The 26,776-nt window shown below is 36.3% G+C and overlaps 1 protein-coding gene and 1 pseudogene across 2 annotated transcripts in view; both read left to right on the forward strand.

The window, feature by feature from the left end:
- LOC134758113 (fibulin-5-like) overlaps positions 1-26,776 on the forward strand; it is a 459,088-nt gene that overhangs the window by 317,268 nt on the left and 115,044 nt on the right. The window lies entirely within an intron of this gene.
- On the forward strand, positions 11,329-12,188 carry LOC115933995 (small ribosomal subunit protein uS2B-like; annotated as a pseudogene).

Genomic DNA, 26,776 nt, shown 5'->3' on the forward strand with positions numbered 1-26,776 from the left:
TGATGTATATTTAATAATTTTTTAGCATGACTAAGATGACCCCTGTGGTAATCCATCAAAAAAATGTAGACAAGAATAAGAAAAAAGTTGTTTATAAATTGATTTTCATTGGTGAGAAAATACGTTGATTTAAAATCATCTGTTGTATAACTTTGAACAAGTGAACTGGAAGCTTCTGTATTTAAATCATTGATCTATTTATTTTTGTATTTATTTTAAAATATATTTATATCTATATTTATTTTTATGTATTCAAATCTTTTGTAATTAAATTTTCTGTATAAATATATAACATATATTTATTTTTAAATATATTTATTTTATATTTATTTTTCTGTATTTAAATCACTGATCTATTTACTTTTATATCACTTCTTTTATTTTAAATAATCATCACATTTTGGTGGCCTGACTGAGCTTTGGAAAACAAATTAAAACTGCAGCTAGGAAAATTAGGTTAATTATAATTCATTAGATGCTGTCTTTATTAAAAGTGAATTGATTTAATCCCTGTAAAAAACCCTAAGGCATGAGAAAGCAAAATAGCTGTGTAAAAGCTTAGTGTACTCAACAATTAGAAGATACTACAGTTCAGTACTTAATGTGCATATGAATCACCTTAGATCTTGTTAAAATGCAGCTTCTGATTCAGCAGGTGTGGGATCAGCCTAAGAATCTGCATTTCTAGCAGGCTCCTGGGATTTGAGATGATGCTGATCCAGCGACCACACTGGGTAAAAAGGCTTTTGTCAGCTCATTCTTGCAATGTGTCAGATAATAATTAAGCATTTGCTAATTATAATACAGCCATAGAGAAGGGATACAAAATGGTGTGAAATGTGGTGCCTGCAATTCTGAAACATTTTAAGAAACCAGTTTGTTGACATAAAATTCACAGCCCATACATTTCATCCATTTAAATTGTAAAATTCAGAAGTTTTCAGTATATTAACAAATATATGCAATCATTACTACAGTAGATTTTAGAACATTTTTATCATGTCAAAAAGAATCCCTATGCATTTTAGGATCACTTCCCTCCACTCCCATCACTCCCATAACCCTAAGCAACCACAAATGTACTCTATGTCTCTATAGATTTCTCTATACTTTTATATAAATGGAATTATATGATATGCAATGTTTTGTGACTGGCTTCTTTCACTTAGCATAGTGTTTTTAAGGTTCAGCCATGTTGTATCAGTACTTCATTCCTTTTCATGGACAAATAATATTTCATTGTGTAGACATAGCACTTTCTGTTTATCCATTTGTGAATTGATGGACATTTGGTTTGTCTCCACCTTTGGGCTATTACAGCTAATGCTACTATAAACATTCATGTGCAAGTTTTGTGTGTAGATAAGTTTTATTTCTCTTGGGTGTATACCTAAGAGTTGAATTGCTGGATTATATGCTAACCATATATTTAATTCTTCTGAAGCTTTTAATTTAGATAAATAGAAAGATTTTAATACATAAATGTTCATATGTGTGTGCATATAAACACACTGTATCAAACAATTGGCTTCATGAAAAAGGGTCCATGGTCAAATAATTTTGGAGAGTACTACATGCTAAAGCTCTCTTAAATCAGGCAAAAGGGGAACCATTTCACTTTGTTTAACACAAGTTTCCAAACGTGTTTTTCAAACATGTTTGGAAATATTTTTTTTTATTATTATTATACTTTAAGTTTTAGGGTACATGTGCACAATGTGCAGGTTAGTTACATATGTATACATGTGCCATGCTGGTGTGCTGCACCCATTAACTCGTCATTTAGCATTAGGTATATCTCCTAGAGCTATCCCTCCCCGCTCCCCCCACCCCACAACAGTCCTCAGAGTGTGATGTTCCCCTTCCTGTGTCCATGTGTTCTCATTGTTCAATTCCCACCTATGAGTGAGAATATGCGGAGTTTGGTTTTTTTGTTCTTGTGATAGTTTACTGAGAACAATGATTTCCAATTTCATCCATGTCCCTACAAAGGACATGAACTCATCATTTTCTATGACTGCATAGTATTCCATGGTGTATATGTGCCACATTTTCTTAATCCAGTCTATCATTGTTGGACATTTGGATTGGTTCCAAGTCTTTGCTATTATGAATAGTGCCACAATAAACATACGTATGCATGTGTCTTTATAGCAGCATGATTTATAGTCCTTTGGGTATATACCCAGTAATGGGATGGCTGAGTCAAATGGTATTTCTAGTTCTAGATCCCTGAGGAATCGCCACACTGACTTCCACAAGGGTTGAACTAGTTTACAGTCCCACCAACAGTGTAAAAGTGTTCCTATTTCTCCACATCCTCTCCAGCACCTGTTGTTTCCTGACTTTTTAATGATTGCCATTCTAACTGATGTGAGATGGTATCTCATTGTGGTTTTGATTTGCATTTCTCTGATGGCCAGTGATGGTGAGCATTTTTTCATGTGTTTTTTGGCTGCATAAATGTCTTCTTTTGAGAAGTGTCTGTTCATGTCCTTCGCCCACTTTTTGATGAGGTTGTTTGTTTTTTTCTTGTAAATTTGTTTGAGTTCAATGTAGATTCTGGATATTAGCCCTTTGTCAGACAAGACAGGGGTGCCCTCTCTCACCACTCCTATTCAACATAGTGTTGGAAGTTCTGGCTAGGGCAATTAGGCAGGAGAAGGAAATAAAGGGTATTCAATTAGGAAAAGAGGAAGTCAAATTGTCCCTGTTTGCAGATGACATGATTGTATATCTAGAAAACTCCATTGTCTCAGCCAAAATCTCCTTAAGCTGATAAGCAACTTCAGCAAAGTCTCAGGATACAAAATCAATGTACAAAAATCACAAGCATTTTTATACACCAATAACAGACAAACAGAGAGCCAAATCATGAGTGAACTCCCATTCACAATTGCTTCAAAGAGCATAAAATAACTAGGAATCCAACTTACAAGGGACGTGAAGGACCTCTTCAAGGAGAACTACAAACCACTGCTCAAGGAAATAAAAGAGAATACAAACAAATGGAAGAACATTCCATGCTCATGGATAGGAAGAATCAATATCGTGAAAATGGCCATACTGCCCAAGGTAATTTATAGATTCAATGCCATCCCCATCAAGCTACCAATGACTTTCTTCACAGAATTGGAAAAAACTACTTTAAAGTTCATATGGAACCAAAAAAGAGCCCGCATCGCCAAGTCAATCCTAAGCCAAAAGAACAAAGCTGGAGGCATCACACTACCTGACTTCAAACTATACTACAAGCCTACAGTAACCAAAACAGCAAGGTACTGGTACCAAAACAGAGATATAGATCAATGGAACAGAACAGAGCCCTCAGAAATAATGCCACGTATCTACAACTATCTGATCTTTGACAAACCTGAGAAAAACAAGCAATGGGGAAAGGATTCCCTATTTAATAAATTGTGCTGGGAAAACTGGCTAGCCATATGTAGAAACCTGAAACTGGATCCCTTCCTTACACCTTATACAAAAACTAATTCAAGATGGATGAAAGACTTAAACATTAGACCTAAAACCATAAAAACCCTAGAAGAAAACCTAGGCACTACCATTCAGGACATAGGCATGGGCAAGGACTTCATGTCTAAAACACCAAAGGCAATGGCAACAAAAGCCAAAATTGACAAATGGGATCTAATTAAACTACAGAACTTCTGCACAGCAAAAGAAACTACCATCAGAGTGAACAGGCAACCTACAAAATGGGAGAAAATTTTCGCAACCTACTCATCTGGAAATTTTTTAAAAGCAAAATGTTTAAAACTCAAGGATTTAGTAGAGAGCATTTTGGGAAATGGCTTAATTGCATATTCTGGAAATAGAAAACTTATTGGATAGGGCAGAGAGTATATTCAGGGAACTAGTGGATGATTTATTGGGGCTAGACAGAGGATAGTTTCAACTGAATAGGTAAATCCCCTAGGTAAGTGGGTAAGAATATGGTTTCTGATGGAGGATATCTGAGTAGAGGAATAATAGGGTGGAAATGTGATTTCTGAAAGTTGTTCTGGGCATGAGTCATAGGATGTTATAGAAAGATAAAAAGACATGGAAATGACAGGGATACCATTTATGGGCCAGTGAAATTGCCTAGCTATTAATATCCATAAGTTGTATAAAGAGGGAAGAATCAGTTAATTCTGATGACACAATGGACCCAAGGGAAAGGGGACATATCAAAGTCTCTTTAAGTAAGATGATGATGAATAATAAATCTATTATTGATAGCAGAAATGCCAAATGCAGTATGTAGAATAAGTGCATCTTTAAAAGCACTAAACAGAAATATCACATACCAACCAGATGTATCTTATGAAATTTCCTAACATTATAGAAAAATGATTATATAAAAATGATGAAGACCTATTTATTCATCCTTTTTTATTTGAAAATTAGTACTTGATTTCTGTATGTGCCCTGCCATAGGTTTTGATGTTGCCATCTGGCAGAATCTGCTTATTATCTTCATTATGAACCTAGACTTTCTTTTTATGCTGGTTTCTATTTCCCATTAAATCAAAAGTTATGTCAATTTCAAATTAATGAGAAGTAAGTATAAAGATGGAAACTTCCCCTCAATATTACTATTAATTATGCTTTTGGAGTATAATATTTAGCACTGCTCAAATCTGGTTGTAAATAAGTTCTTTCATTGATGAGATGAACTGTCTTTACTTTTTCTCCTGTTACTATATTTACTGTTTCCGTTTTGTTTGATGTCATTGGAAAATGAAATTGCCAGATGGTTTGCAAAGAGAAGTGAGCAACAACTTCTCTTTTTTTAAAAAAATGTTTCTTTATATACAAATAAGTAAGCAAGCAAAGAAAAAAGTATGTTTGCTTAAAAAAAAGAAAGAAAAATATTTTGCTTAAAAGATACACAGAGACACACTCAGAATCTCAGAGTGTTAATTAGATGCTCCTGTTTATATCAGGATGAATATGCCATATATGGGTAATAGTTCCTAAATTAGGTAAAAATAGGGATCTTGAGGAGCCACACATTGTCAGCATAACACATAGCATGAAGACAGCCCCCTGGCCAGCCTTTTTCTTTCAGTTATAGCTATTCAAGTCTTCATTTTTACAAGTAGTAGTCTCTGATATCAAAACAGATTCACTCTTTTTGTCCACATGACTTTAGGCAGTATGAAGATCACTAACGTAGGCATTATGAAACCTTAGTGATTTCAGATTCACCACCAACTCTATAACCCAGAATATATCTCTTCACTTCTCTAGGCCTTAATTTGCATATCTATAAAATGAGACATTAGGAATGGAACATCTTCAAAGTCTCTTTCAGGTTGTAAATGCCGTAATTCACAAGCGTAAATCTACAATTTTAAGTGTAATTCGAAAGCTGGAATTCTGTGCAAGAGGCCAGGAAAAGATTTTTAGAGGTTATAATGACCACATAAAAACTACTTTTCTGAACCTTATAGCTAACACAGAGAACCTATGGTATCTAGTAAGATATGAGATTATATCAAATTAGAGGCTAGAAGAGAGCAAAGCAAAAGCAGCAATTAAATTTTATCACACATTACAGCAGCCATGGATTCTACTTGGCCTTTTATGCACAGCTTTAAGGTAACCTTGTTTTCCATTTGGCTTTCTTTGTTTCTGTGTCTCTCCCAAAAACATTTCTTAGATTTCCCCAGTTCTATCCCAGTGTTAGACACCTACCTTGTATTCAATATATTCATGTTGAGCTTATTGTCATCAATTATCCACATCAGTAGTCAGTTTACAGGAGATTTTAGACAAGAAAATAAAACATTATGTGTTTTCTCAAATAATTATTTGACTTCCTCATTTTTCAGTTGAGAGGAATAGCTGCAGTCTCAAATACTTCTGCAAAAAATATATTCACATATTAATTTAAAGTGCTAGTTACAAGCTGGGCACGGTGCCTCACGCTTGTAATCCCAACACTTTGGAGGCTGAGGTGGGTGGATCACCTGATCAGGAGTTCGAGGCCAGCCTGACCAACATGGTGAAACACCATCTCTGCTAAAAATACAAAAAAAAACAAAAAAAGAAAGAAAGAAAATTAGCTGGGCATGGTGGTGGGTGCCTGTAATCCCAGCTACTTAGGGAGGCAGGAGAATCACTTGAACCGGGAGGCAGAGGTTGCAGTGAGCCGAGATCACGCCATTGCACTCCAGCCTGGGCAACAAGAGTGAAACTCTGTCTCAAAAATAAATAAATAAATAAATAATAAAGTGCAAGTTAGGTTCTTTTTTGCCCAATAAAATGGTTTACATTTGCTGTGCTGGTTCTCAGAAAATAAATTTTAAATGATAAAAATTTACATGATTTTGTATGATATATGATATTTATTTTAACAGAACTGCTTATACAAATTTTATCCTTGGATTTCTATGTATACTTCACACACTCTGATAATTAAGTTCGTAGTTATCATAGATTATTAAGCTTATCAGAACAGAGATGTAGCAATTATAGTTTTAAGGGATTGGTGCTTTTCAAAATGTTGTTCTTCATAGGTCTTTTCTAATGTGTATGTGATACTGGCCTAAGTGAGAGAGCCAGTAGGCCAAGCTCAAGATTTTGGAGAAAGAAAGAAAATTAGATGTCTTTTAAAATTCAACACAAAATCAAGTGGAGAAAAATCAGGAGAATTAATTCTGTTCTCAGAGAGGCTTAAAGAGCCTGACTATAATCTGATGGTATTCATAGAGCTTAAGAAGGATCCTGGCAATCAAGTGTGGTCAGATACAGAGATGTACAAAGAGAAAAAAACACCCAGGAATGCCCAGGAAAGATGAAGCCTTAACCAACAGACTTTGAGAATCCCTGTCCTATGTGCAAATGAATATGTTAGGCTAATTTATCCCATTAAACAGCAAGTTTCATCTCATTGATTCCATTTGTTAGATCTCTGTGATAGCTTATATTATAGTTCCTGCATCAGTCTGGGTCCAATCAGGAGAGAAAGAAACTGCACAGTAATTTGAACATGGGAAATTTAATATAAAGAATTAACTATAACAGGAGGTTGGAGTAATAAGGAACTGGCCTATAAGAAATAAAGAGAATGCTAAAAAAATACAGGATTTCAACTACTACCTTCTAGGGATGAACTGATTCCATTTCACCCAAAGAAGAGACTCCCCCAGGGCTGAGATCCAGACCTAGTTGGAAAGGGTACGACCACGGTTCACTGAATGGCAGAGAGGTCACTGTGTTGCCGCACCAGCAGGACTTGAAAATCGGGCTTCTTGAGCTTGCCAGAAATCTACAGTCTAGAGGGTGGGAGAAAACTGTTCAAGGTAAATTATCTTTTGCCCAAGGGGAGAGTCGGGAAGTTGCTGGTCATTGGATGCTGCTGGCCACCTGTGACTGCACAAGTGAGGTGCTAAAGAAACTACATGTGCTGCAGGAGCCCAGCACCAGAGAAGCTGCCGCGTTGTAGAAGATGGGTTTGAAGAAGCTATGTGCAAAGTAGCAACCTAGCTGTAAACCCTAGAAGCCACCACACTGCCGGCGAATAATGCTGGAGAAAGGGCCTTTCAAGGGCTGGAGAAAGGGCATTTCAAAGGCTAGGTGCTGGGAAAGTTGGACACATTGAGAAAACCAGTTGCTGGAGAAGATACCTGAACTATGGGAGCCAGACACTGAAAAGGCTACACAGGCTCCAAGAGCCAGACTAGAGAAGTCGTCTGCTTTAGGGGAGCCAGGAACAAGAGAAGCGGCATCAGGAGCCTGTCTGAAAAAGTACACTGGAGCCAGGAAGGATGATGCTTACTCTACAATGTCTTTCCGTTGTCCTCTACTGGCAAGTTTTAACATAGTGCCTGCTGACAAAGGGAAATTAAAGGGCCCAGATCCATTTTCACAGTGAAGGCAAAAATAATGAACTTGGAGATAGGAGGCAATTAATCAACAATAAGCACAGTTCCCAGCTATGCTTCCTGTGCTCCATAAGAGAGGTATAAAAATGTGTCCTTCGTCCCTTATAAATACATGTAGATTTGGGTACTCCCCTGAAGGCAAAGGTATTTCTCCCATCCATTGGTTGACTTGGGCTTATGACTTGGTTGGGTCAATAGCATAGCAATTAATGTGATATAGCACCAGTTCTGAGCAGATGTTTTAAACGTGAGTCCATAGGTTAGCATGAACTCTTCCATCTTTGCCCTGTGCCATAAAGAAAGCAAGTCCCAGACAGAGTCTACTCTTTTATCTGGGTCCTAGAATGATGTACAGAGCTGAGTAGAGTGACAGCCAACCTGAGACCTCTAAGCAAGGAAAAGATATTGGTGGTTGTATGCCCCTTAGCCTTTGGGTTGTTATTACAACAAAAGCCAACTAATGCAGTTTCTATGCTTGACAACCAACTTTCCGATTTCTATTTGGCTAATCATGATAATGCAGCATTAAGACCTATAAACCATTAGGTCATTTTCTGATTTTACTTATTCGTCTGCAGCAAGGAGATAAAATGAAGTGACAAGGCCCCCTTAGATTGAAGAGAATTCATCATAGTCATTTCATCCTGAGAGAAGTCTTCAGTGGCAGCTAGCCAGAACTTCCCAGATGACACCTCAGACTTGCCTGAGTATAAATCATTGGGTGGAAGATTAGAGATGCAGAAGTTATTGTCAATAGTTTCTTTAAGGTATAGGGCCTCTCTACATGGCTGTTGTTCTTCTCTTTGCCAGTTTTCATGATTTGCTGCAAAGATTATAATTTATTTCATTTTATCTGGTCTTTATCAAATGTCCCCTAATCATTTGGGACACTGGGTTGTTGTCTAAAGTTTATCTTTAGAAACTGCTGTTCTTGATGAGACTTGGTAGACTTCTACACAACTTTCTGTGGAAGAAAATTGTTTTTGATAATAGTGTTATATAAATTCTTCTTCAGCGGTCACTATAGTCTAACAACACATAGTTCATATTAACATAGGCTTTCTTTTCACTCATTGATTTATTAGGAGAAAATAATTTTCTAACTCACTATTATAATATTCATTATAACTATAATTGCTATTATAATTATTATTATATTTGGTAATCTCGGAGCATCCCCAACTGGCCACACACACATATACACATAAAGAAGTCTGAGGCTAGATATTTCAGCCTTTATTGAGCTGAAAAATCATACTGCTGTTCAACAAGATTTTTTTCAATTAAAATCAAAAGTAAGAATTTACTTCCTATGATCACTAAATAATTAAAAGCATAGGTCAAATATTAGCATGTATGTAAGATATACGTTTAAGAAAAGAAACAGTTCTAATACTTTGAGTGCTAGGACTATTACTTCCTGTAGATATTCAAAAATATTGACTAGAGTTTTTAAACCCTCCTTCTGCAGTAATGATCAGTCCTGGAACTAATTTAATTTGGGCACGTGCATGAAAGACATCATGAGGAGATAGAAAATAGCCGCAGAATCTAGTCCGGTCTCTGCTACTGTACTTGGAGAATCTTAGTTTTCTCATCTCTAAAAAGGAAATAATAACATACGCCCAAACAAACTTAAGGATTTTTTTTTTTTTTTTTTTTTGAGACGGAGTCTTGCTCTGTCACCCAGGCTGGAGTGCAGTGGTGCGATCTCAGCTCACTGCAAGCTCTGCCTCCCGGGTTCATGCCATTCTCTTGCCTCAGCCTCCCTAGTTGCTGGGACTACAGGCGCCTGCCATGAAGCCTGGCTAATTTTTTCTATTTTTAGTAGAGACAGGGTTTCACTGTGTTAGCCAGGATTGTCTCGATCTCCTGACCTCGTGATCTGCCTCCCAAAGTGCAGGGATTACAGGCGTGAGACGGGATTTTTTTGAGAATAAACTGAGTGTCACGGTGAAAAGGAGATGTCAATAGCAAAGGTCTTTGCAAATGTGAAATTTTTTGATGCCCTGAAATAATTGGTTGATGGTATGTTAATGTCTTCCTAAATGCCATTGAACCTGGAACCTAGCCAAGGGAATAATCAGAGGAGTGATCTTCAAAATATATCTTACTACAGAAAAAGCAGAAGATATTAGGACAGATCTTGAAGTTTAGGGTGGGTAGAAATGTAATTTCTCCTTCTGAAGTCATTAATAACCTGATTGTAACTTCGACTATCAGAAAGTATGATATTCCCCAACTCCTATTTAAAAAAAAAGAATGTGATCACACAGTAGAGAAATTTACTATGGGAAAGCTCCTTAACAACCACGTGGTATTATCATTTAAAAGTGGAAGGGATAGAATGATGGGAGAGAGGCTTAATGGCAGGTTGAAGGTGGGGAGACAGGGATGGAGGGAATATAACCAGCTCACAACCATCTTCTCTCTGAACTTTTCTGGACTTTTTTTTCTCTAGTGTATAGTGAAAGTTTAGTCCTTTTGTTTCCCTGTGATCCCAGAACTCTTTGAACAAACTTACTATTAGAACTTCAGATGGTGTATTACATTTATCTGTTAAATTGTCTTTCTCATCAGACTATAGATGTCTTGAAGGTGAGGATCATTCCTTAATTGTGTAGTAGCCCAGACTGCTGCCTTGCACAAGACCTGGCATGTAGTAGATTTATACTGAGTGGTATGTGAAAGGATGAATGGGCACAAAATAGATCAGAGTAAAGCCATTGGAAGAGATGGGATTTGGTAAGGTTTTAACCAAGTATTTCACTTCTTAAATACTAAGGAAGTATTCTCAGAATTCAGCACAATACAAATTTTATATTAAATTTTAATTTAAGAATTAGTCTGTAGACATGATTGAAATATTCTCTCAGGAGACTCCTGGAAAACATGATTAACTTCCCTTTCCTTTCCTTTCTTTTTCTTTTTCTTTTTTCTTTTCTTTTCTTTTTTTTTTTTTTTTTTTTTTGACGTTATCTTACTCTGCACCCAGGTTGAAGGGCAGTGGCACGATCTTGGCTCACTGCAGCCTTCGCCTCCCAGGCTCAAGGGATCCTCCCACCTCAGCCTCCAGAGTAGCTGGGACCACAGGTGCCTGCCACTACGCCTGGCTAATTGTTTGTATTTTTGGTAGAGATGGGTTTTTCACATGTTGCCCAGTCTGGTCCAAATTCCTGAGCTCAAGCAATCCACCTGCCTCTGCCTCCTGAAGTGCTAGGATTACAGGCGTGAGCCACCATGCCCAGCAAGCATAATTAATTTCTAATGTCTGAGTTCCTAAGTTTAAGTTTATGCATTCTTAAAAATAGACCTAAAACAACTATGATATTCTGCTTCAGAAGATAATAGTAGCTTTCCTTGCTACCCAGAGAGGGGCCCATACCACATTGTTCTGGATTCCCATTGTGATTAAAGGGAAACTTTCATCATGTCCAGAGTCTTTAATGTCCTGCAAATGAAGAAGGATGTCCTCAAATTCCTTGCAGCAGAAACCCACTTAGATGGCACCAACCTGACTTTCAAATGCAACAGTACATTTCCAAAAAGAAAAGTGATGGCATCTACACCATAAATCTGAAGAAGACCTGGGAGAAGCTTCTGCTGGCAGCTTGTGCCATTGTTGCCATTAACAACAGATATCAGTGTCATGTCCTCAGGGAATACTGGCCAGTGGGCTGTGGAGAAGTTTGCTGCTGCCACTGGAGCCACTCCTGTTGCTGATGGCTCTATTTCTGGAACCTTTACTATCCAAATCCAGGCAGCCTTCTGGGAGCCATGTCTTCTGGTGCTTACTGATCCCAGAGCTGACCACCAGCCCCTCACAGAAGCATGTTATGTTAACATACCTACCATTGCTCTGTGTAACACAGATTCTTCTCTGCACTGTGTGGACATTGCCATCCAGGCAACAACAAGGGAACTCATTGAGTGGGTCTGATATGGTGGGTGCTGGCCTGGAAGTTCTGTGCATGTGTGGCACCATCTCCTGTGAACACCCATGGAAGGTCATGTCTGATTTCTACTTCTGCAAAGACCCTTATAAGGAAGGGCAGTCTGCTTCTGAGAAAGCTGTAACCAAGGAGGAATTTCAGGGTGAAAGGACTGCTCCAGCTCCTGAGTTTACTGCTCCTCAACCTGAGGTTGCAGTCTGGTTTGAAGGCATGCGGATGCCTTCTGTGCCTATTCAGCAGTTCCCTACCGAAGACCATAACACAGCCTACCATGGAAAATTGGTCTGCAGCTGCCACTGCTTAGGCCACTGAATGGGTAGAAACAACCACTGAATGTCTTAAGCCATTTTTCTACAAACACTTTTAAACAAGATGGAAATCAGGTTGATGAAAAATAAACATCAGTTCCTAAAACAAAATAAAACAATAATTGTTTTTGAAAAAGGAATGTATTTTTAGGTGGGAATGGGATGGGGGAGTAAGTGTTATGAAAGTCAGAAGCATATGCCTGGCATATAAACCTAAAAGCATAGGAATCTTTGTCATAACATACAGGATATTGCAATTATTTTGTTAAAAAACCCAGAAAGTTAAGAAAATTGAACATATTCTAAATTACAATGGCATTAACTTCTTTTTTTTCTTAAGATATCTTAAAGAAGGTGTGGAACTCGCAGACATTTTCTGGTAGTTTTGAGCAGACATAACTATTAATCTATTATAACTATTATGTATAAATATATTTATAATTATATAACTATAACCTACTATAACTATTATATATAAATGGGTCATCTCGTTCCTAATACTGAGCATCAAAAATGTGTGTATGTAATCCTTGAATGCGCTTAAAGGAAATATCAGGAGGAATGCCACATCAGCCAGGTTGTATGGATTTGACTTTCTATGGAAACTTTTAGCATGGTAAATCTTACTTTGTCCATTGCCTTACCCGCTATGTGATATAAATTCTTTGCCTGCTAATCACAAATCTCAAGATCTGGGAAAATGGAGCTCCCTAGAACAGGCTATATATTTTTTATTGCCATCTCGAATCAAACTGATGCCGTTTTTCATGAGAGGACTAATAAAAGTCATATTCTGTATTGAAACATACCTGTATTTTATGGACCCATCTGATATACCATTAATAAAGTTTTAAAACACTCTATAATAGATTTTGCAAGAACCTCAGATCTGTCAGCACTCTCATTAACAGCCCAATTTTAAGCACTACTTTAGGCATGATTATCTACAAAATGTTAGTGGGGCTGTTTAATATTAAAAGACTAGTAGCTGAAGAAAAAGGAAGCTCAATTACTCAAAAATCAGTTAGATTGCTATTTCGAGTAATTTAACAAACAAAATTGCATTTTGTTCTATTTTCAAAGTATGGGCTTGTATTCATTTCCTCAAATATGAAGTTCATTGAAAATGCCAGTGTTTCTAAGTGATTCTGTATGAGAGGAGTTGATAAAAATAAAAATACCCCTTGGCTTGTTAAAACACAAATGTTTTACGAATGACACCTTGCTCAGTAGTGTTTCCTCAAATGACTATATTCTATAAAATAAAAAAGCCAGAGCCTCTGGCCTACATAATGTTCACAGAAAAGACAATGAGCAAAATCATCACCTGTGATTTTCTTAGATATGTAATTGTCTTTTTTCCATTGGCTTCTTTATCAGGGAGGATATCCTTTGTGCCTCAGACCTGTTTGCAAAGGTATTTACTTACCTAGACTTTCATGCCTTAATAAAAAATGTTAACAAATTTAAACATAAGGTAATAATCAAAAAGAATAAAATACTTATGTACAGATGAAAAATTGTCTACACTATATTAACCCTTGCGTGTATGTGTGTGTTAGAACTGGTATTTTAAGGTATCTGGATAAATTCATAGGAAGTTATTAACAGTATTATAACCTCTGGGTCTGGGAAAATATGAGAGGGTCATTAAAAGAGAGAGACTTTTATTTTCAATTGTTTCTTCTCTGCACTGTTTATACTTTTTTCTTACCTTGAACGTGGGATACATTTATAATAAACACAAAATATTTTCAAAATGGCACTATTGTGCTTTCTCAAATTTTAACATTATTTTACATCCAGTAAAACTATTCAGAGAGAAAAATTTGATAAAATATAAACTTGTTAAATTTAAAACATGCAAGAATGTTTTATTATTAACTGTGATGAAAGAAAACCAGGCTATGGTAATTAGACCACTAGCATTCATAGTAAATTTTTTTTAAATATACACAAAAAGACTTCACATACTTGCTACTGGTCATTGTTCTCTACTAAACATATTAGTGGAATTAGTCTTCTTTGTTATATAGCTTAAACATCTAACACCAGATTGGCAGTAAATTTGACAATATTCTTAGTTTTTAGTATACAATTTAAGTCATGAAAGCCATTTTGGATCAAATATTAGGACTTGGAATTACAGAACTGAAATTAACATCAATAATATATTCTTGTTCATTTTTATTATACCAAATCACATGTCTAACTCCTAAATGTATTTGTTCATTATGATTTCTCTAAAATTATTTTAAGTTTCCAAAGACCATTAGGCCAGAGGTAGGTTAAAGTAAGAAACATATCATATTTGAAATGATCTCTCTGTCTCTTTCCATTCACTGTTCTCTTGTTTTATCCCTAATGATTATGTAATCCTTCATGAGAGAAGGGGGACAAAATGAGATAAAATAACATCCTGGGCTCCTGGGTACAATTCAATAAGGGACAGGTTTCCCTGTAGTCTTCTTGGAAGAATTACTTACTTACTCAGACAGCAATGAGCTACCTGGCCTCCTCACCAAGTAAAGTAATAATTACAGGACCTGTTTTTTGACTTTGATATATCTGTTTCCTTTTTTGGATATTACTCCCAGGCTGTTAATTGCAACTGTTATATTTCAAGCACTGGCTTATATGGTATCTCCATATGCCAAGTTAGACCTGGACTTTTCAAATTATGCTTTATGCACGGCTCACTCCTGCTTGTTATAGTGAAGATATCCTCTATGATTAAGCCTACAATGTCTTTTTTAAAAAATTGTTGCTCAGTTCATGCTAATTATAGTTTGCTATTTTAAATATAATGGAGTCAAAACGTTTCTTTTCAGACTAATGAGGCATCAGACAATTTGGGGATTTATCTCCATATATAGGTTGTTGTTCTTTTTCTAAAGCCAGAGAAAAGTAATTTAGAATCATTTAGGAGGATCTATCACCTGATTTATAATTTGGAACCACTTATTCCCAAGTATTGTTATTATTATTATATCTTTTTAAGTAACTGAGGACATAACCCAACTTTTCTAGGCATACCCTGACTTAATGTGAGCTTTCTCTTTTTAATGAAGTCAATTTATTAAGGGTGTTACTAAGTATATATATTTTTTATAACATTTTTATATGAATAAATTTATAACTAAAACGTTGATTAATGTTTCTCAAAATTTGGTTCAGGAAATATTCTTATTTTCTTTCTGGAAAGTAAATAATATGAAATATAATAATAATAATAAAATAATTTTAGAGATTTCATGGCATAAAATCCTGCTTTTTACAGTGAGGTTGGTGAGATGACAGGTTAAGCCTGCCTAGGTAGCTGCTTGGAGTTTCTTGGCCTGGCTAAAAATTGAAGTCTGTTCTTATCTTCGCTAAGGTTTGGAGAACTAGTTGGCAATTCCCTATTACAGTCAAACATCGCTAGAGGAAATTCTGGGTCTCATGGCTGGGTGGAACTTGAAGGACATTTGCAATGATTCAAATAGTATCCCTGTACACTTTTGCATAGGTGCACTTAGGCCAGGTGAGTACCAGGATCACCGAATAGAATAATTGTAATGATATAGGAGTTAAGAAGAAATGATTTAGGCAGATAGTGAAGGTAAGGAAGTCCTCAGTAAGGTTTTTCTTTTAATAAAAAGCAGCCTCCAAATCATTTCTTTTATAACAAAAAGCAGTGTGTAAAATAAACCTGCAGACATAGACAAGCAAGCTTCTAGCTTGCTTGAATGCTGGCAGCTGTGCCAATAGGAAAGGCTAACTGGGACTAGGCATGTCCAACATGGCGGCGCCATTGTCCCCTTTCCTTGTCAACCACATGCACAGTAAGGAGCAGGCAACATGGCAGATGGCCAAGTAGAGATTTTATTTGCATAATAAAAGATTAGGGTAGGGTGACCAGCTTCCTTGCATGCTACGTAAACATCAAACCTGGTCCAACCAATCTTTGGGCCCTATGTAAATCTGACACTGCCTTCTCAAGCCTGTCTATAAAATCCTGTGCACTCTTCCTTGGGGCCGGAGGCCCCATTCAGGTGCACTTCTCTCTCCCAGGAGAGAAAGCTATTCTTTTTTTTTCTTTTGACTATTAAACCTCCGCTCCTAAACCCATTTCTCATGTGTCCGTGTCCTTGATTCCCTTGGAGTGAGACAACAAACCTTGGGAATTTACCATACACAAGGACACCGCTCCACTTAAACTGATTGCCTAAACTAGGACACTTTGGAGAATAAAGGGAGGAGAAGGGAGGTGCTTAAATAATTAAAATTTTATAGTTATAAATATTATAACAAAAAATTATTACATTCCATAAAACAAATATTTCTGATTTATCACTTAGGATAAATGAAAACATCAGTGCAGCAAGGACATTCATACCATTCTGTCTGCCCTGTAGCAGGACTTCTCAGCTTCCCACAAATGAGGGTATAATTTCCTAATTATCCACTGCCCCTGTCAACTAATGGCAAAAGGACTATTGGAGCTAATCTTCTCTAGATTTCCTGAGGACAAATTGACCATAGCTAATATATGGGTGATATCTCTACTTCGTGGAACTGTTGGGAAGGTTACATTGAATGGGAAAATGTATGGAAGATGCCTACTCTTCTGACACTCCTAGTGCCCCAACGTTTGCTTCCTTCTTCCTTCCATTTCTTCCTTTCTTTATTTTATTTTATTTTATTTTTTTTGGAGACGGAGTTTCGCTCTTGTTGCCCAGGGCTGGAGAGAAATGGCGTGATCTCCACTGACTGCAACCTCCACCTGCACGGTTCAAGCAATTCTCCTGCCTCAGCCTCCCAAGTAGCTGGGATTACAGGCATGCACCACCACGCCTAGCTAATTTTGTATTTTTAGTAGACACAGAGTTTCTCCATGTTGGTCAGGCTGGTCTCAAACTCCCAACCTCAGGTGATCCGCCCACCTCAGCCTCCCAAAGTGCTGGAATTACAGACGTGAGCAATCACACCTGGCCTGCTTCCTTTCATTTCTTTTTCCATCACTCACTGCACACTCACATAAAATCTACACAAGACTCAATCTTATTTTTATTATAGTTAGGGGTTCACATGTTTGTCTTATTAGACTCAACATTCCTTGAGTACAGCGTCCTTTCCATACATCTGTATACTACCTAAGGTCCAACAAATTGCTGGCTCATAGAAAATAAATATTGGCCGATTGAATGTTTCTGATTCTGCCCAAGGAAGAGTCTGCTTTCCAGCCCATCAGAGGAGGGCAAGTCTCACTGGGCTTGTTCAGCTTGATGGCAGTAAAGGCTCATGACTTTCTTTGTTCATAGTGCAAAGGCTACTTTCCCATCTATAATTTGATTTCTTGAATAGATCTACTCACCAGGAACATGATTCACTGTGAAAAAAGAACAGTCCAAGGTTTTTTACCCACTAATATATCTGTAAATAGGAATTCAGTTGAACCTATGTGGGTTTGGTTCATCAGACCCTTTATGTGAACCAAATATTATTCAAACCTCTGACTCCACCATACTGATTCAAAACATGAAGCAAAAAGATCAGGGCCAGTGTGTCTGAGGCCAAGCCATGCACTTAAGTCAGCCTGCACATTATGACTAGACACGTATACATTCTTTCACAAGTTGAAATAACGATGCCATGGTGTGTCTTTACTTTTCAAGGAGATAATTCGTTTTTGCTGAATTTTACTTTTTTTCTGTTCTTCAGCCATTTTTCTCCCCATGTTTTTATAGTAATGTAAATAAATTGTTAAATAACACTTCATTATTGACATAATCTACCATGTAAGGAAAGAGGTTTTATTCCTGCTTCTACTTCTGAGGAAAAGAGGACTCAGAAAGATTAAAATTTTCTTATGATCAATAACTTACGGCACCACAGTTTGTTTTTTACTCCAAATCTAGTACTCTTTCTACAATGACACCTACCCCATAAACATCTTGTGCAAAGATATTTATAATCTCTCCAATGAAGAATTTACATTGAAAATGTGTTAGCTTATATACCCGAAATGCTTTTTAAAAATGTGTAATAAAAATGTGATAAGAATTGTGTGGGAGATAATTCAATTGCCCTTGCTTTATATAATTATTGTCTATTTTTTATGTGCATGACCTAGATCCTAGGTTTGTTGGATATTTTTAATTGTATGTTACAAACTGACTTCAACTCTGTTTACAATTTTTTAGACTGTTTGATTGGTTTATTGGCCATGGCTGATGTTTGCAGATACTCTGAATGGGGAATCATTGAAAGGTTGTATTAGCAGTTTATTTTAACAGCGCAAGCTGTTCATCAGAAAAAATAGCACAAATGCATTTGAATGTTGGTCTCCAGGCAGCAAAGTGTATCCTTCCACCCAGCTTCCTAAAAGACCTACTAGGAAACTTGGTGCCACCCACACCCATTTCTTAGGGGCTCTGATTTAGTGTTGCAATTTTTTTCTCTAAACAGACGTGGGTGAAAGCTAGCCAGTGAAAGACTTAAGGGAACCATTATATCTATAACAGTGGATTAGAAAATATTAATAGTAATCAAAGGAAAATAGAAATAGCAATCGATTTTTCATTATTGATTTAAAAAAAATTTTTCCTGCTCCTTGGAATCTGTGTTTAGAGAACCCTGACTTATCCTCTTAGAGCAATATGGACTTCCTTTTTTGATGGTTTTTTTGTTGTTGTTGTTGTTGCTTCTTCACTTTCTCTTTTCTTCATATTTTTTTCTTTCCTCTATAAAATATTGTTAAAACCTGGATCAAAATATACATTGTTAAATGTGTCTTTTTTCCTTAAAATCCTTTTTACACTTATAAAAGAATATATGTTTCTTATATAATTCTTAGAAAATAGATATTTTGGGGAATTATTGTAATGTGAGTTCCCATATTAAGCTCTTTTATTCTGTCCAGAGATATGTTAGTGGTAAATAAAATATATTTTTAAAATTAGGTTTAAAAAGCCAAACTAAAAAAATTAAGATAAAAAAAGACTTTTTCATGTTACAAAAAAGCAACAGAATCACTGAGTTGTAAGTGGATGTGGACGGACATAGCTAAAATCTCAGATATTTTGGGCTCCATTTCTGGAAAGAGTCAAGGCATAAAAACTCCTAACAGAGACTTAAAGAACCCCACATATGGTAGATATGTTAGTTTGCTAGGGTTGCCAAAATAAAGGCTTAAACAACCGAAATTTATTGTTTCATCATTCTAGTGGATAGAAGTCTGAGATCAAAGTTCCAGAAGGGCCATGCTCCTGAAGGTGCTATGGAAGGATCTGTTCCAGGCCTCTTCCCTAGCTTCTGGTGTTTTGCTGGCAATCTGTGCTGAATGTTGGCTAGCAGAAACATCACCTCCATCTCTGACTTCATTATTATGTGGCGTTCTCCCTGTGTGAGTGTCTTTCTCTTCACATGGTGTTCTTTTTCGAAGGACAGCAGACTTATTAGATTAGGAACTCATTTTGCTTCCATATGACCTAATCCTAACTAATTACATCTGCAATGACACTTTTTCCAAATAAGGTCACCTTATGGGATACTAGAGGTTAGAACTTCAATGTATAAGTTTGTGGGGGACACAGTTCAACCCAAAATGTCAGGGTACCAGGGCAGAACTCACTGCAGGGAATTAGGGGCTAGGAAAGGAGGCTGACTTAAGCTGCTTGTTCTAATTTGCATACATTGGATGGCGAGAAGGACTCAGAACCAGGCCAAACCACCCGATTGTTCCAAGACAGTCTGAGTTAGTTCCATTTTCTAGAATGCATAGCCCTCATGCAATACCTCTCCTAGAGCGTCCAGATGCAGGCAGCTGCAAAATGACAGAAGGGAGGAATGAATTCAGAGAGAGAGCAGAAGAAAACAAAATGCTTTTATGCAAATCGAAGTTGCCAACTAAAATTCTAAGGCACATAGAAAACAATCAATGCCAGCTGGGCACGGTGGCTCATGCCTGTAATCCCAGCACTTTGGGAGGCCGAGGCAGGTGGATCACCTGAGTTCAGGAGTGTGACACCAGCCTGACCAACATGGTGAAACCCTGTCTCTATTAACATACAAAAATTAGCTGGGTGTGGTTGCGGTACCTGTAATCCCAGCTACTCAGGAGGCTGAGGCAGGAGAATCTCTTGAACCCGGGAGGCGGAGGTTGCAGTGAGCCGAGATCATGCCATTGCACTCCAGCCTGGGCAACAAAAGTGAAACTCCGTCCCAAAAAAACAAAAAAAAAAAAAACAAAAAACAAACAAACAAACAAAAATCAATGCCAAGGAAAAAAGCTTAAAAAAGAAACCCTCAACATTAGAAGATGAACTTAGTTTCATCAACAAGTGAATAATAGTAATAAATGGCTTGTAATTAACTACAGTCAAAATCATCAAAAAGACAGAAAAAGGAATACTAAAAAATTAATGAAACAAAAACTGGCAACTGTGAATCAAAAATGAGGAGGCATCAAAAGTGTCAAAATTGTGCATATAGGTATTGATATAACTTAAGAAAGAATTAGCAAAAGATAATGCTGAGGATTTCATTTATAGCACACAGCCAAATTACATAGAGATAAAAATATGGAAGAAGAGTTAAGCTACACAGATGATCTACTGCGGGGTTACAGTACATGGGTATTAGGAGTCTCAGAAACAGGAGAAATGGCAAAGAAGGAATGTTTGGAGAGAGGACAGCTAAAAAATGTTTTTTTTTTTCAGAATTAGAGAAAGATATGTGCTTTCAGATTAGAAGTGAAGATTAACTGTTGTAGAGGTAATTAAAGTCATACCACCTCTAGTGAAACCTCAGAACATCAGGAATAAAGAAAAAATTCTAAAATCAGCAAGGCTGAAAAGACAGAATGGCTAAAATGCCATACTTTTTTTTTATGGTAGAATCTAGAAAACAAATGGAGCAATATCTTTAAAGTGGTGAAGAATACACAGTTGATGCTCATCATTTGTGAGTTCTGTACCAGGAGACTGCAAAAAATCCAACCCTTTAAGAACAGTGGTTAAAAATGTCACCCAGGAATTAAAGTATGCTTCCATTTTTTGTAAATTTTTGTTCACTGAAACAAAGTGATTTTTAAAAATATTAGGTACTTTATTTAATGACACATTTTAAATCTTTATATTCCTAATTGATCGTAGTATTTTTATTTTAATTTCCATAGTTTACTGGGAGAACAGGTAGTGTTTGGTGACATAAGTAAGTTCTTTAGTGGTGATGTTTGAGATTTTGGTGCACCCATCACCCGAGCAGTATACACTGCACCATATTTGTAGTCTTTTATCCCTCACCCTTTCCCACCCTTTCCCCCTGCGTCCCCAAAGTCCATTGTCATTCTTATGCTTCTGCATCCTCATAACTTAGCTCCCACTTACGAGTGAGAAAATACAATATTTGGTTTACCATTCCTGAGTTACTTCACTTAGAATAATAGTCTCCAATCTCATCCAAGTCTCTCCAGATGACATTAATTCATTCCTTTTTATGGCTGAGTAGTATTTCATCCTATGTATATATACCAGAGTTTCTTTATCCACTCATTGATTGATGGGCATTTGGTTAGTTCCACATTTTTGCGATTGCAAACTGTGCTGCTATAAATATGTGTGTGCAAGTATCTTTTTCATGTAATGACTTCTTTGATTTTTTTAAAGCCTAGAGCATCATTAATAAAATGTAAACTTAGAAGAGATATTCACAAATTCAATGAAAGCATATTCTTTGTATACTTGAATAGGGCATCACACCTTTAGCAAGGAACAAACAAAAGAATAATCTATCACATGGATACTATACTAGTTTGCTTCTGCTATCTAATGTTTAGGTAATTTTGATTTAGTTTTTTTTTTCCTGTATTGTCCTATGTTTAGTAAAGAACCCATCTGTAATAAATATTCCATTTTTTTAATTGGCCTAAGGCAGGCCTCACCTTGCTTGGGTATTAATTGTTTAGAGATTTTTATGTACTTGAAGTTTCAGAGAAATTTTGTTAAGGAAAGGCATTTTCTGTATTCTTTTCGTACCGTATATGCCTTTGTTGGAATGTCTCTGTATTTAGCATTAAGATTTCTGCAAAACCTGGCCAGGTGTGGTGGCTCAGGCCTGTAATCCGGATCTCCTGAGGTGAGGAGGTCAAGACTAGCCTGGCCAGCATGGAGAAACTCTGTTTCTACTAAAAAATATGAAAAAAATAAAATAAAATAAATTAGCCAGGCATGGTGGTGGATGCCTGTAATCCCAGCTACTTGGGAGGCTGAGGCAGGAGAATCGCTTGAACCCAGGAGGTGGAGGTTGTGGTAAGCTGAGATTGTGCCACTGCACTCCAGCCTGGGCAACAGAGCGAGACTCAGTCTAAAAAAAAAAAAAAAAATTCAAAACCCAGCAAGAGAGCACTTGTTTAACTGCTAACAAGAAGCAGCTGTTTTCCATGGGCGATCAATCATTATTTTCTGTACTTTTTTTTCCAATAACCTTATTTTCAACTTATTTCATGTCCTGCTGAGGACATGTTCAGGAGGCTTGTCATGTAACAGAACTGGACACAGCTTGAGTTTTGAAACAGCAGACCTACAACTGAAAAAAGGAGTCCAATATTTCCTTCTTTAATGATTCTGCTATTATAATAATAATGGCTTTTACAGAGACAGGCAAAGTGTAATGGAGTTCTGGTTCCTGCATGGAAATTTGTGTGTGTTAAGTGGGGATATAGGACAGACAAGAGGATTTTTAAGTTGACTATTTTACTTCAAGCTCTTTTTTGTTGTTGCTTTTATCTTCTCCTCGGGATAATACTTTCACCTTTATCAACTCGTCTTAGATGCCCAGTGGTCTCCACCGTATCAAAAGCAGAATAAGGGAAGAATAGGTTATTGCTGATTTAATTCTTAGTATTACTAAAAGTAAACTCTCTCAGAATTTTATTTAATTTTTATCAGTTTGTCTTTGGTAAAGAAATTTCAAATATTTTGAATTAGGAGAGATAATTTGAAGGGATCCTCCTAAAACACCTTAATAATAATGAAAATAATATTAGAAGCTAACATTTATTGGCTTCTCACTATGTGTTAGGCTCTTTGTTATCAATTTTTTAAATCCTCAAACCAATCTTATGAGTTAGGCACTATTACTGAGGTCCATTTTATACAGATAATGAAAGCTTAAAAGGTTAAGTAACCAGCAGCCTTAGCATCACATAAAAGAATGTTACAAATGCAAAATCTCAGCCCCCACTCTTGACCTTAAAAAAACAGAAACTTAGAATGTGAAACCCAACAATCTTTTTGTTTTTATTAACCAATTGGTTTTAGTAAACCCTCCAGGTAAATTGGATACCATTAATTTTGAGAACCACTTCCAAGCCTTTCTAGTGGAACTTCTTACCAGTCTTTTTTTCCTTTGTGCTAGAGGGCAGGGGCTGTGTTATGTTTGTTTCTGTGTTTCAGTGCCTAAAAATGTGTCATACATGAAAAGTGTTCAGTAAATGTGCACTGCATAGTCATGGATGAATCTATAATGAATCATCCTATGTAGCTGTATTTGGGGATGATCTGATTATTCACATGCCCATTTTAACCAGGCCTGTAATACCTTTCCAGCAAACATTAGTCTTCTGAGACACCAGGACCAATGTGCAATCATGGGATTTTTATTTGTGAATTAGAGCATTCTTTTTAAGACCTCAATCCCTCAGCAATGCAGCTGATGTACTGTGCTTTCTTTCTTTCTTTCTTTCTTTTTTTTTTTTTTTGGACAAGATGGGAGTGGGGAATGGAGGATAAAAGCAAGGGTTTCTACTATGTTCTAAGGCATTCAAGAGAGTCACAAATAAGAGTAGCTAAGCAGACGAGTCTTGAACACCTAAAAAAAATAAGCATCAAATTTTGAAATACTAATTTAAATCTGTGAAACTACATTATAAGGCAGGTCATAATTAATAAAACAATGTATGCAGATAGTTATTAACAATGTTGAGTGTGTTACTGTATCAAGAGCATTAGAATACGAATCAGCAGGCCAGGGCTCCAGACTCTTTCTGACCATTACTTGCCATGTGCTGATGGATGAACATCTAAGCTCTCTGGACCTGTTTCTTCATCTGTGAAATGGAGGAAATATCCCTGCCTACCTCATAAGTTTATTTATTCATTTATTGTCAGTCACGGTGATGAAGCTTCATTTCACAAGATTATGAGCCTCATAAGTTTGTTAAGACAAAAAACACAATGTACGGGTATTTCTACTATAATATGAGTTCCTAGAAAACCTCACAGCCCTAAAAATAATTAATGAAAATAAGGGCACAATACTAAAAACAAATGCAACTTTATAACCTGAGCTCTATCTAAAATGACCATACTCATAACAATACTATTGCAATTTCAAAGACAAATGAAATCCTAATAAATCAGTTCTGCAGTAAATATAGAACTTTGCCTTAAGAAAAAAAGAGAGAGAGAGAGAGAAAGAGAGAGAGAGAGAAGTTGGCTTGATAAAAGGGGGTAAGGAAGGATTGAGGCTTTTGAGCTATGGAAGGCAGGTCAAAATATACAAAGTGCAATGGGTATGTGCTTCCAAGAGCATGGATTTGGTTAACCCAAGTTAAGAGGAAGAATATGGAGTAAGGGAGGCATTGTACGTAGTCCTAAAGTTGTGTAGTGTACATTTAGCTGCTGGCACTTGGTTGGGCAAAACACTAATATGCTAAAAAAATTTAGATCTGAACCAATGCATTAAATTACCCTAATTCCTTCATTTACCAATATCTTATCTGCTAATTCTCCTTCCAGCAGCACTTGTTTAAAAAACAGGCTGCATTTGAAAGTGTTGTAAAGCGTGGCACAAAAGTAGGCTAGTATTATTAACATTACTTTATCCAGGTTTATAAAGAAAGGCCCAATATAACCAAAGTCATTAGTGTAATCAAGTCCTCTATGAATTTTTCATTAAATCTTTTACAATATGCAAATGGTAGTGTGCCGAGTGACTTCAGGAATATTAGTCAAATGAACTATTTGTTGTGGTCTGTGAATTCTATTCTGAGTGATTAGGATGTATCTTTGGATGCAATCAGTCAATGTCCCTGTGTTTATGAAAATTCTACAGCGATGCCAAGACAATCTTAGCGTCTTCAGGAATTAGTCATTTAGAATAACTAAGCCTCCTAGAATTTTGTTTCTGCACAAAATTATTTTAATTTGGAATCTTTTCTAACTTTAAATTATGGCAAGTAGAATAGTATATCGCGATAGTAATGCATTTCTTCTTACCATGGCCCTAGGAGTCGTATAAACGGGTTTTTCCACCCATTTCTTCATCTAATCTACTCTCCTCACCTACATTTAGGCACACCTTCCCTGGATTTTGAATCCATTTGCCTCACAAAGTGGTTGCGATGCTGCAGGTTTTGAAAGCCTAAACAACTTGAAGGGAATTTTACTAGATTATGTGGGGAAAGAATTTGGGAAAATATAAAAAGTGTTAGACTTTTGTGTGAAGACTAGAAAAAAAAATACACCAAGATGTTAACATAGAGTCTCTCCCAAGAGTGGCTTTCTGGGATATTTAATTTCCTTTTGAAAAATTATTTCCTGTTGTCTCCATCTTGTAACTATAGTAATATGTTACCTTTATAATCATATTTTAAAATGTTTATGCCTGAGGTAAGCTTGAGAACAGGGTAGGGACCTATTTCCTTAGATTAAGAAGATTGTTTAAGTTCTAGTTTTAAAATTCTGAGATCCATCTGTCTGTCTATCTATCTATCTATAATATCTACCTATCATCACTTGTTTAGAGGAGAAGAGAGTACTGTGTCGCCCTTTACAGGGATATTAATGCTGATACACAATGATATATATAAGTGAATTTGAGGTTTTTCATTATGGATTGGACAATATTATTCACACCTCTCTCTCTTTTTGAAAACAAAAATGCACGTGTATAGGGTCTGCTTAATAGTAAAAAATAGTAGTTAATGGCCTCCAGATAATAAAGTAATTTCTTTAGATTTCATCCTGGTATTCAATCTGTAATCTGGGTCTTCTTCACTTCCCTATTCTTTCATTGAACTCATTCACTGACATTTTTGAAAATATTAAGTAGATTTTAGAATCAGTAAGTGTTACCAACAATATCAGAAAAAAATAATCTTAGTGAGCTAGAATCACCCAAGAATTTATCAGCCGAAGTCACCTTTGCCTTTCATCTTATGAAGAGGTGGGGACAGGGGAGGTGGAAAGTAAATTAACCCTTTTTGCTGTCCCTTAATATTTCAGGAAATGAGTATATATAAAAAAGACTTATTATCTCTATCCCTTAGGGAGATTGTCAGGGTTTTTAATACAGTATTCTAAGAGGTTTGGATACGATGCTAATGAGCATACTGAACTGTATTCACTGTATTAAAAACTCATTTGCTTCTTCCTTTCTATGTTTAGAAATGTTTTTAAGACCAGTTGCTAGATTATTCATTTTCACTTCATTAATATAAAAAAGAAAGTATGTTTATGGTCTTGAACTTTGTGAGTTTGGTGTGAGGAAATAAACAGTAGCTTTTAAATATGTATGTTGCTCTTAATCAAAAGAAAATCTTTCATAGGTTGATAATAGAAAGATTCAGCAC

The sequence above is a fragment of the Gorilla gorilla genome, chromosome 2, assembly GCF_029281585.2.
Source record: "Gorilla gorilla gorilla isolate KB3781 chromosome 2, NHGRI_mGorGor1-v2.1_pri, whole genome shotgun sequence".
NCBI classification, from domain to species: domain Eukaryota; kingdom Metazoa; phylum Chordata; class Mammalia; order Primates; family Hominidae; genus Gorilla; species Gorilla gorilla.